This window comes from Protopterus annectens, chromosome 7.part1 (assembly GCF_019279795.1).
Source record: "Protopterus annectens isolate FY-2018-M chromosome 7.part1, PAN1.0, whole genome shotgun sequence".
Lineage (NCBI taxonomy): Eukaryota > Metazoa > Chordata > Ceratodontiformes > Protopteridae > Protopterus > Protopterus annectens.
Window position 1 is genome coordinate 213954451 of NC_056740.1, and position 12953 is coordinate 213967403.

A 12953-nucleotide genomic window follows, 5' to 3' on the forward strand; every position below is an offset into this window, starting at 1 on the left:
CTGCAAATTCATTCTGCAGCTCGGTTCCTGGTATGACCTTGCTATGTTGGCTCACATGGATGCCTAAATCAGTGTCAAGCTGCATCCAGGGGCGGCTCGTGCTATTGGACTGCAGCCCTCCCACCTAGAAAAAACAAAAGAAAAAATCTGTAAAACAAGAAAACAAAAACGGAAGAAAAAAAAAATCACGAGTCCTGACTCCTCTGTGCATGCACGGACACATTGGACTGCCTTTATCAGCAGTCCAGATACAGACAAAGAAGTACCCAGCAATCATTGCTGTGAGATATCCAAGAATCTGTGCGGTGACGACTGCACAGAACAGAGGAGCACTGGACTGCTTCAGCTGCAGGCAGAACCAATGAGGACTGAGGGGTGAGCTGCTCTCGCGGGACTTTCACTGTTGCGCGGGCTTCATTCGTGGATTACTGCTGAACAAAGGTTTTGGGTAGGTGTTTGGTCACTGGCTGGATTGTGGGCTTCGTTCGTGAAATGGGTAGGACATTTTTTTTTTACAGCAAGTATGTGAAGGCTTTGTGACATGAATTATACTGCTGGACGAAGGAAGGGTGCGTGTGTGTGTGTGTGTGTGTGTGTGTGTGTGTGTGTGTGTGTGTAAGTAATGCCCCAGTTGCTATATACTGGTGGCTAGAGAGGACAAATGGTGGTGGGTAGAGATACTCAGGCTTGAACCCTGTACCTTGGATGCAGGTGGCAAGGACCTGAATTCCCTATCCACCACCATTTCTAAAAAAAATTGCAGATTTTTGCCTCATATTTGTTCTGTTCCTCATAAAATCTGTGGTTTCTGTACCTACATTTTTCCCTTGCAAAGTCTGTAGTGCAGTGGTGCACTGGTAGCATTGCCGCCTAACAGCTACATGTTCTCTGGTTTGATTCTTGGCTGGGGTGCCTTCTGTGTGGTGTCTGCATGTCCTCCCATCTTACAAAGATGCGTCTGGCATTTCTCCCTGCTCTGCTAAAAATTGTCTTTTGTTCCAAGTCAGACTAGTTTCCTGGTTAAATGTTTAAAAATAGCAGGTATTTGAATTTCAGACTTCATATTCTTCAGAAACCTATAAGAAAGTACATGGTAACACAAAACTGTTTATTCTAGCAATTGTCTAAGTTTATAACATGGATATTTGAAATTTGTCCCTATTTTTAGGATTGTATTCCCCCATTATTGGCTTCCTCCAGATATTTTGTGCTAAGGTTGAGTTATCTATGATGAGAACTGAATTCATTGAATGTTTGGGGGCTATATCTCCCCCCCATTACTGGCTTTGTCCACATGTTTTTTGCTAAGAGGTTGAGAGCTATGGTGAGAACTGAATTCGCTGAATATGTTTGGGGGCTGTATTCCCCCGTTATTGGCTTTGTTCAGGTGTTTTGTGCCAAGAGGTTGACAGCTAAGGTGAGAACTGAATTCACTAAATGGTAGCCATTTAAGTCAGTCTTCCTCTCTTTCACAAAACAGCTGATTTGGCATAGTGGTATGTTTCTCTGACTGTTTTGCACAGGGTCCCCTGGGTTAAAGACGTGGCAGTGAAATGTATGGTGGTAACACAGCATTTTATTCTAGCAATTTTCCAACATTATACAAGCAATGTTTAAAATGTGTCCCTAGTTTTTGGGCTTTTGCCCCCCCCCCCCCAATAAATTTCGGCTTTTTCCAGATTTCTTGTGCTGTAAAGTTCAGAGATACAACTGCGTGTCGAGTAGATTTTACAAGGAGCTGAAAGCTGCAGAGGAACAAAACTTTAGTGCTGCTTATTCTGAGTCTCCTTGCACTGTTAATAGCACAACAGGTAGTGTGTACTTGCTTTTGATGCAGAAGGTTGTGGATTCTACTTCCACAGTAGATAGATGCATTGCTGATACTGTACTGTGTTGTAAAGTGGGTGGAAGCTGCTGTCCTTTTTGGCAAAGATACCTAGAGGAGTAACTATGAACCTATCAGTTTGCCATACAGTCTATATTGCAATATTACTAGCTTATCATTCTTTTTAATGCATGCAACATAGGCAATTTATTCCTCAAGGGCAACAGGCACTTTATTTGTAGATGAATAAACAATGACATATAAAGTTGTTTGCTAGCAGCAACCTCTTCATTGTTAGATTTCTTTAATGTGGAATTATTTAGATGACTTTTGCTACCTTCAGAGATTGTGCATATTTACTGATACAGGTGGACTGTAGAAGGCCGAGTAGACTTTTATGATGGAAATGTTCTGAATTGGGTAGTTTTGTCATTGGTGCATGCATTTTGTTTCATTGTTTACTGGAAAAATGTTCAAAACAATAAATTTAAAATGCCGTCTAACTGTACTGTATTGTACAAGGAATATAATTTAGTACAATCAGGAAGGTGTATCAAAGAGCACATGTATGTTTCATGTGCAAGGGGCCTATGATTTGAAAACAGCCCAAAGTTGATCTTTATCTGCCAATGGCAAAATGTATTTTCTTTGAATGTGGGTTTCAATGCTGTTTCATTGAATGTGAGTTTCAAGGGCAGAGAAGTTTTAATGCTAAGCCTGTTTTCATTGTGAGACTGCACTGCTTTGTTTAGCAAATATCTTAGTGTTTGTGCTGTAAAATGCAAAATAAAACTTTCAAATGAAATCCAAATCATCATAGAAGTAAAGCAGTATGCACATTAGTGTTTATGGTAAATGGAGTGAAATAGCCAAGTAATGGATCACTGGAATGGTTGCAGGGGGGAGGGCTCCATTCGACCATGATTTTGTGAGGGGGAAGGGCAGCAAACTCAAAGACAGCCCCAACTGAACTATACCTCCCAACTGTCCAGATTTTCACAGAATGAACAGATTTTCGCTTCTTATTTTTGGTTTGTTCTTCATAAAATTTGTGGTTTTCTGGAAAATCATTTAGAAATTAAGTCACTAAATGACACACTGAGTTTCAGACTTCATAACCTTCAGAAAAATGCAAGCTAAAGTAAGACCTGTTATTCTATCAACTGTCTCAGTTTATACAAGAGCAATTTTTAGTACTGTTTATATGTTCCCCCAATATATTTGACCTTGTCCAGATTTATTGCATTAACAGGTTGAGAGGTACAAGCAAATAAATTGCTTTATAGAATTAGGCATAGCCAAACCTCTCAACTGTCCCCAAATCTGGCTCAAAATGTTGCTCTTCCCCTAATAATCCCTCCGCAAAATAGCAATTTTGGAAGAAAACATGGAGGGTTTACAATTAAGAAATAACTGTAATAATCAGAATAATAGATTACTTTTATTTTAGAAATGCATGTAGAATCTTTTATTTTGTCAGCTGCTCAAGTTAGCAGTACTAATATTAAAAAAAGTGTCCCTTCTTTGACAGGTTCCCAGCTGTATTGTGTGGCTATTTTATATTTTTGCATCACATTTTTGGTCCATTTTTCATAAAATTGTGTTTTTTTGGCAAATTAGTGGTAAATCATTAAAGACTGACGTTAGAAAATAATGACAGACATTTGAGTTTCAGATTTCATATCCTTCAGAAAATTCATACTAATGCAAGACCTACTATTCTATTATCTTTCTAAGTTTATAAGAGCAATATTTAAAAATTGTCCTTAGTTTTGGGCCTTTGTCCCACTTCTATATATGGCTTTGTCCAGATTTCTTGCTCTGAGGTTGAGAGGTATGACAAATGTGTCAGGGCCATCACAGTCAGCCAGAGACATTTCAAATTGTGACATACTTGTTGCACCCCACTTCCTCATGTAGTGACTCTGGATGTGTCCAAGCAAGGCAAGGAGCAGTTATGCAGTGTAAATGTGCAAGGTATCCCCCCATCCAAGTTAGACACAAGTACTACAGTGGCTTTTCATCTGTTCTTGATTTTGCAGAAAGGTCTGGTTTCTGTCATATTTTTGTACTGTTGATTTATGCTTATTACTCAGAAACTGCCTGTTGCTCTGTGTTTAAGTAGCAATGCTTTAATGACCAACAGGTAAGCTTGTCTGAGATCATAACATGCAAGTAAGCTTTAATAAGCATACTGTTAAAGAATTGCCAACATTGAAAGCCTTTCTGTTGTTGCCATGCAGAGAATACTTAACTAGATAATGTATAAGCATTGGGTATTGAAATGCATATGACAGTATTTGTAATAAAGGACAGGATTACATTAATTTACGAAGCTCGTTACACTTGTTGGAGACTTCCAGTGATCTCTGAGGGCTTTACCCATAAATTAAACAGAATGCCATTCATGTGTGGTCCATAACCTGTACAGTAATCCTTTAAGCAATGTATCTTGAGCTTGTTTCTTGTTTGCTTTTCATTTTTTACTTTGATCATGTTTTCCCCATGAAACAAGTAGATAGTTGTCAGGCAGCAGGTCTTTTTTGGATAAGAAACATTTTTACAAGTGGGGGCATCACAGAGATTGCTACTTTCAGCATGTTAGTTGGTACTTTAATAAAGCTGAATATAAATTATAATTAGAACTGCAGTGCAAGGAGAAGCGGTTTGAGTTGAGTGCTGCTTGTTTTTCTTATACTTGATTTTGACTGGCATTCCAGTAATGTATTTAAAAAGTAATTTATTTTTTCATGCCTCACAACCTTTTTGTTTCCATCTAGATATTAAGTAAGCTGTCATGCAGCCAATGCATTGAAATATTTTTATTCTTTTACACTTCATTTGGCTTGATTGGACTCTCATAACGAGGGTTTGGCACACAGGGCAGCATATGCAATTAAAGTTAGTTTTTGTGGTTTTGAGCATAGCTCCTCCCCTTTATAGATGGCCACACCCCTTCCCATTAACCCCACCCATTCAGCTGTCTCCTGCAGCCCCCCTTTGATTTGAAGTCACCAGCCGCCACTGGCTGCATCACATTTGCTCTTTTTTCCCAGAATACCACACACACACACACACAGTCTCTTGGTAAACCTCATTGATAGCCTCAGTCTAACTACTTTAGTACCCTCTTCGTAATTCATCTTGCTTATGCATACCTGCTTTCTTGCTTATGCATACCTGCTTTCTCTTATTTTGTCTACCAGAAGTTTCACATCTCATCTCCCCTCCAGTACCTGACCAGCTCTTCTGCCTCCCTCCAATAATGTTTTTGAACATCTTTATTCAATCATTTATACATATGTAGACTTCAGATTTTTATTAAATCATTACCTTTTAAAACTGCAAAACGAGTTCACAAACAATAATGCAAAGCAGAACAAGTACAGTAGCAGTTTCCATTATAACTGCCATGTAGCATATAATGGTTTTCTTTTTAACAGTTTTAGTTCACTACAACTCTACATAAATTGTTCAGTTCTTGCTTTACCTTAAACCGGACTTCTCGAATGCTACTCTGCATGTATTGTTCCCACAAATTCCAGTCATTTCTCTTAAATTTGCAGCTTCCCTTTTTGTAAAAGATCATACCTCTGTGTTTTAACTCCTTCATAATATTCAAAAGCTCCCATTATGGTTGGTTTAGATTTTGATTTCCATTTTTATTGTTTTAGCAGTTAACAGCATTAAACTTGAATAAGACATTACCTTTACCTATGCACTACAGATCCTGCATCCCAGTTCAAACAAAACTTCCTTAGCTACTACCATTTGTTCGCCCAATATTTTTGTAAATTACCCTGCAGTGATTTTTTTTTTTTTTTTAAGTCTGTTGACTCCTAACATTTCAAAAAAGTACATTCTTATCTACCCCCCACATACACACACAGACACGCATCTTATATCTACTGGAGGAAAAATCTTCTAAAGTCTACTGGTGTATAAAAAAAACCCACACAAAAATCCTAAATCTCTAAAGCTTCTGGACTTGAAAGCATACCTGGCATCACTACAGATTTCTTCCCTTTTCTTTGTAATTTGCTTTTCTATCTTTTCCCAAATTTTTCCTGATCTCCACTGACAGAGTTAATTATCATGCAATATTTTTATACAGCCTAGTAATTACTCCTTTGTTAACAGCATGTTCTATTTTTGACTCAACTAAACTCTACCAGAGCCTTAGCACTTCATTATCCCTTTCTCTTTGCCTTCCCTATGAGGGACTGATAAAAGAGTAAAGGGCACTCTAATTTGCAGGACAAACTCTTGCTTAGCCTCATCCCTCTACAGTACCTTTTACTCCTCCATTATTTGCTCCCAAATAACTTGATTCCTTTGTTAACGTCCTCCTGGAAATTCAAGCCCCCTCCTGCCTCTTTTCTATACTCTTAATTGCAGCCATTCCTATTGGTAAAATGCCCTTTCTCCATTCCTGCACTAGCTTAGTTCTTGAGACTAGTTTTTAGCTACTTTACAAATATAATATTCTGCATGGTTATTACTATTTCCCATAAGGTCTTTCAGTCAATATCCTATTTTTTCTCTCAAACTCCCACTGCTTCATCATCATCCTTTTCCACTTTGATTTATAATCTTCTATTTGAGTTATGTATCAACCTTAATTAACAGTTATAAAGTAGACTTCAAATAACGGAACTTGAAACCACCTTGTTCTATGGGGAGAATCAACTTCTCACATTTAAATTATTACCCTCTTCTCTTTCCAAATTCTTTCAAATCTATTAACCTGCATCTACAACTTTTCCTGTGGTTGATAAAAATATGCCTGACCTGTACAATATTAAACGAGATAAACTTTTTCACTACTTGTATCTTATTACCCATATCACCCAAGATTTTTCTCATCTAGTTTTAACCCCATAAAATCTTAAAATGGAACTACTATCCTTAAAGAATCCCCTAACTATACCTAGATTAACAACTGCTCAGGTAAAGGCATATTTTTTCTTTTGTACTATCTTGTGTTTAGGCTCTTCCAACATCAGTTTTTTGCCATAACAAAGACCTTTTTATTCCATACATCTAAATAATTCTATTTAGCACGTACTCATAAGTATGGGCACTGCCAAACTAATTCATGTGTGGGTGGTATCTATTACCACTACAGCTTTTATCTTAATTCATTTTATATCCTGAAAAGACCAGAAATCGTCAAAAATGCCCCACACCACCAAATATCTTTTTCAAGATTTATCAAGTAGAAAATATCACTTACAAACAATGCTGACTTTTCTAGGATTACCATATCAGCTATATCCCTTGAATTTATGAATTAAGCTGTTATGTACTCACCATAACGTTTCATGTTTGTTGTCCATCTCGCCTACATTCTTGCTGGTTGGGTTCGGAACCGAGAATCAGTTCCGACTCGGCTGAATAAAAAAGCTCGAGAGCTTCCACTGGCTCAAGGCTAACCCCTATCCCATGATGCACCAGGTAAATTACCCAAATCTGCTTGCAAGCGAAAATAACTTAGTATGCCTACATATTACTCCATATAGATAGTCTGATTATAGACAGTCTGACTATATAAAGGAAGAATCAGAGGCTCCAAATCATCATAACTATATACATATCTATAAAACTATCCACCTGTTCCAAGGAAGGGGGGACGCAAGAATATAGGCAAGAACAACAAACATGGAACGTTATGGTGAGTACATAACTTCTTAATGTTATATTGTCCTATCTCACCATAATTCTTACTGGTTGGGACTGTGTCCCTAGCACATTTATCCTAGGGTGGCACAGGAAAAAAAAAAGACTCCTCAATACAGTGGAACCAAAGGAAGACCTGTTCCGGGAGGCCGCATTTACTTTGTAATGAGTAATAAGGTATGAGGTCTCACCCATGTGACAGCTGCACAGAGTCCATAGGGAGACGTCAGTGCGCCAGGGGTATAAAAGTGGCATCCGACGCCATTTTCTTCAGTCTAGCCTGAAAACCCAGAAGATGTTGAGACCGCTCTAGTGGAATGGCCTTTGACTTTGCCTGGTAGAGGTTTGTTACTTTTACAGTCTGAAAAGGAGACGCAGTCTAAGCCATTTAGATAAAGTCACTTTAGAAACTGGCAATCCTTTCCTTTTGTCTGAAAATGACAAAAATCTGGTCAGACTTTGATATCTTTGGTCCTATGCAAACATAAATGTAACTGTATGTGCACAATTAAATTGATGTAATATATACTCTGCCTTATCACTATAATTAGGAAAGAACACAGGCAATTCAATAGATTGCTTCAGACTGTTCTCTGAACAAACTTTGGGTAAGAAAGTACAGTTGTGTGCACTTACCATAAATGTAGATGTTCGAGTGTATTCACTCTTGCAGTCATCACCTGTGGGTTATCCCTACTGTGGTAGCCCTCGGCCAGCCTGAACACCAGAGTCAATGTTTTTCTGCATCGGCTGCTGTCGCTTGCTGGCTGATGTCAGGTCATCAGTGCTATAAAGGAAGGCAGCCAATGTCATTACATCAGTTTTTCTTGCCCTAACCAGTCAGAGGCCCAAGTACATAAGGTGAAGTGGTCCTAGTGGCTAAAATAAGAAGTTATGTACCTACCATAACGTTCCATGTTAGTTGTCTTCTCTCGCCTTCTTTCTTGCTTGATGGGTTCGGAGCCGATCCCTCGGCTCCGACTCGGCACTTGCTAAGCTCGAGAGTCACTTTTACCAGCTCGAGGCAGCCCCATATCCCATGATGCAAGGCGGTAAGTACCCAGATCTCGTTTGATGACAAAGGGCAATAGCACCAAGCATAAAACACTTCCCAAAGGAAGAAAGAAAACTTACAGGATGGAAGAAGGACCAGGTCTGAATGGTCTTCAGCATAATAATTTCTTATAACAAGGTCTGTCCAGGCCTGGGGGAAGGAGGGAGGGTCGCAAGAAAGGCGAGAGAAGACAACTAACATGGAACGTTATGGTAGGTACATAACTTCTTAATGTTAAGTTGTCAATCTCGCCTTCATTCTTGCTTGATGGGACCGTCCCTAGCACCTCTATCCTGGGTGGCTCAATGGAACAGACTCTTGAGGACTGTAGAGCCAAAACTGGCTCTGTCCCTGGAGGCCAAGTCCAATTTGTAATGGGAAACAAAAGTGTGAGGAGTGGCCCAAGTGGCGCTGCACAAATAGTGTCTAAAGGAAGTCTAGCTTGAAAGGCTGTAGAAGTAGCTAAGCTCCTAGTTGAATGTGCTTTAGGTTTTGAGCACAGCTGTTTTCCCTGAGCAGATAAATTTCAGAGATGACCAAGAAAGCCATCTGGACAAGGTCACTTTAGAAACAGGAAGGCCTTTTTATTATCCGCATAGGAAACAAAAGTTGATCAGATTTTCTAAACTTTTTTGTTCTGTCCAAATAATATCTAAGTTGACGGTGGACATCAAGATAATGTAGTTTTTGTTCAGCTCTGTCTGAATAGTCTGGGAAAAATACAGGAGATCAATGGATTGATTCAAATTGGTCTTTGAAGCGACCTTAGGCAAAAGGTCGGATTAGTTCTCAAAGATACTCTGTCTTTGTGAAAAACCAAATAGGGGTCGAACCGATAGAACATGAAGTTCAGACACCCTCCTGGCCGATGTAATAGCCACTAGGAATAAAGTTTTCCAAGAAAGAAATTTCAGGGAACAAGAAACAGCTGGCTCGAAGGGGAAGAATCAAAGATGTCAGCACTAAATTTAGATCCCACTGAGGAGGAGGATTCCTGATTGGAGGCTTTAGTAGGAAAATTCCTTTCAAGAAGGCCCTGCAGAGCCTATGGGACATAATATTATGATCTGCACCCGACATGAAAGTTGGAGATAGCAGCCAATTGAACTCTGACTGTGGAAGAAGAGGAGCCTGCATGAAAAATCTCTGCTAAGAAGTCCAGGACTGCCTGAACAGGGGCAGTGAAAGGATCAATATTCTTGGCCTTAGCCCAATAAGAGAAACGTTTCCATTTGCTTGTATAAATCCTCCTGGTAGAGGATTTTAACGGTTACTATGATGTCTCTAACTGGGTTAGAGATCAAAGGAAGCCTGGCTAAGGAAGGAAGTGGAGCAACCATGCTGTGAGGTTGAGAGAAGGGATAGACCGGTGCAGCTGACCGGATTGGTGAATCAGAAGATCTGGCACTGGGTCCAGATGCCACGGCTGCACCAAAAGGTGATGATGGAGGAACGGGAACCAAACTTGTCGAGGCCAGTACGGGGCAATGAGAATCAATTTGGCTCTCAAAACGGTAGCTTTCTGGATAACTTGAGGGATCAGAAGAAATGGAGGGAAGGCATAAAGAAGTCCCTGGGGCCAATCCTGGGTCAGAGCGTCTCTGGGGGGATGGCCTGGTAGAGGAAGAGACAGAAGAAGTCTGGGCATTTGCTGTTTTGGGGAGTAGCAAAAGGATCGCAACATGGACGACCCCATTCCAGAAATATCTCTTCCGCTATAGATTGCTTGAGAGACCACTCGTGAGGCATGAGAATAGCTCTGCTCAATCTGTCCGCTACAATGTTGGTTTTCCCAGGGATATGCGTTGCTACCAGAAACCGATGAGAGGAGATCGCCCATTGCCATAGTCTGAGCGCTTCGACACAAGGGGTAGGACTTGGTTCCGCCTTGTTTGTTGATATACCAAACTACAGACATGTTGTCTGTGTGGACTGCAATTGTCCCTACGGGAAGAAAGTCGTTGAGGGCTTGCAACGTTAAAAGCACTGCTCTCATCTCCAGGACATTTATGTGCAGATGGTACTCGAGCGGCTGCCACGCCCCATGAACCATCCTGCCCTGATAATGACCCCCACCCGATCAGGGAGGCATCCGTGGTGACAGTGGCTATCGGGGATGGGGTACAAAGTACCTGCCTTGGTGAACCTGAGGAGATGTGATCCACCAAGCAAGATGATCTTTGCAAGTCTGTGTCACCAGAATCTGGTGACGCATTGGAAGTTGTTGGTACGACCACTGTGTGAACAGCATCCACTGAAGAAGGCATGTAGAATCAAGCCAGGGAAGAAGAGTAATGGCCGCAGCCATGAGGCCTAATACCTTTAGAACCATTCTGGCCTGTACTTTCTTGTTGGCCAGAATGATCCTGACATGACTCTGAATGTCTGAAACTCTTTGATCTGTAAGGGTAGCTGACATCCGAACAGTGTTTAAGTTTGCGCCTATGAAAGTAATAGACTGGCAGGGCGATAAGGATGACTTTCGAAGTTGATCGAGATGCCCAAATGAGAACAAAGACTTATTGTGTAATCCCTGGCTTGAATAAGCTGATGCCTGGTGGTGGCTGACAGGAGCCAGTCGTCGAGATACAGAAACACCTGGAATCCTTGACGTCTCAGGTGAGCCGTGACCACTGCCATGCATTTGGTGAACACTCTGGGGGCTGTAGTGAGACCAAAGGGCAGGGCTCTGAACTGGAAATGACTGGACCCCAGCCGGCGGAGAAATCTCCTGGAGCGCCTGTGAATTTTGATGTGATAGTACGCATCCTGAAGATCTATTGAGCACATCCAGTTGCCCTTCTGTAAGAAGGGCAGAATTGAATGAAGAGTGACCATTCGGAATCTTGTCTTCCTCACAGACTTGTTGAGTCTGCTGAGATCCAATATTGGTCTCCAGTCTCCCGTCTTTTTGGGGACCAAAAAGAACCTTGAGTAGATTCCGGGCTCTGAATGGTCTGTTGTAACTGGCTGAATGGCTCTTTTTTTGCAGTAGTTTTGAGACTTCTAACTCTGCAATTTCCCTTAGACCGGGTGGTACATCTGGAAGGGAATTTGTGGGGAAAGGACTTTCCTCGAAAGGAATTATGTAACCCTTGGATATGATCGACTGTACCCATCTGTCTTGAGTGATGGAATGCCAGGCTTCTGGGTACAGTGATAATCTTCCCCCGACTGCCTCCAAGGAGGGACAGCCGGGCAACATCTCAGGGATGCTGAAAGGGCTTGTCAGAGAGAGGCTCTCTGTTTCCCTGGTTTTTTGGACCCCCTCTGCCTCTAGAGCGTCTGTTTTGTTACCCCTCTGCCTCTAGGGGTAAACTGACCACGTGAATCCGCGACTCCTTGGGATTTGGAACCACATTTTGCCACCTTTCTGTCCTTTGGGGTAAGGTCTAGAAGGGGTGGAAAAATGGACTCCTACAGCAGAAAGAGTCTTGCCGTCCTGCTCACACCTGGTCAAAGTTTCCTTCACCTGAGGGCCAAACAAAGCTGACCCATCAAAGGGAGAATTTGTGAAGGACGCCTTAAAGGGATCTGCAAAGTCACATAGCCGCATCCAGGCTTGGCGTCTAAGAGCCACACCTGTACTCTGCCCTACTGCTCCATCAGCAGCATATGATATTAGCCGCATGGAGGAGTTTGCAATGGAATTAAGGGTTCCTAGCTGCGAAGCAATTCTTTCTTGAGCCCCTGCAGCTGTAGGATCCTGTACTACTTCACCCAGCTCCTTAAGGATATCCCTCTGGAGTCTGGTGAAGTGACATAGGTAATTCAGCGACGATAGCAAAGGTCGCTGAGGAAAACATCCGCTTACCATACCTATCCATGGTCCTAGAGTCCTTATTAGGAGGATGGACGGGTACGGAAGGATCTGCAAGTTCCTTCTTGGTGGCAGCAGCCACCACCATGGCATCAGCGGGGACACCCTTAGTGAGGAATTGCTTGTCACACGGGGCAGTGATAAATTTTGAAGGCCTCCTAGGGACTGGCTCTACAGAGTCAGGAGCAGCCCACGCCTTTCGGGCAATAACCTGCATAAGGGGGTCGAAAGGCGGAGACACCCAGGAGGTGGAGGGGCGAGATCCAAACGCCTCTAGGTATACTGACTCATCCTCAGAGGGATTATTGGTGGGCCAGTTTACCCTCTCTGTCTAAGGAGTTCTAGGATGTCTGAGAAGGAGACATCCTCAGAGGGGGATCTTGGGGATCCCTCTGACTCATCAAAGTCAGTATCTGAAGTGATAGACTCGGGGGAGTCTACGTGTTTTCTCTTACAAGTCCTCTTCCTAGGAGGATCTCCCGAAACATCAGGAGAATCCTCGGAAGAGGGGGAAATTCCCAATGGGGAAACCTGAGGCGGAGGATCTCTGGGTCCTGTAGCAAGAGAAGTGGCAG

The 12953-nt window shown here is 41.9% G+C and overlaps 1 protein-coding gene across 1 annotated transcript in view; it reads right to left on the minus strand.

Moving 5' to 3' along the window:
• Window positions 1–12953, minus strand: part of LOC122807698 (ubiquitin carboxyl-terminal hydrolase 4-like) — a 1844759-nt gene that overhangs the window by 1510645 nt on the left and 321161 nt on the right. The gene's annotated exons all lie outside the window — the stretch shown is intronic.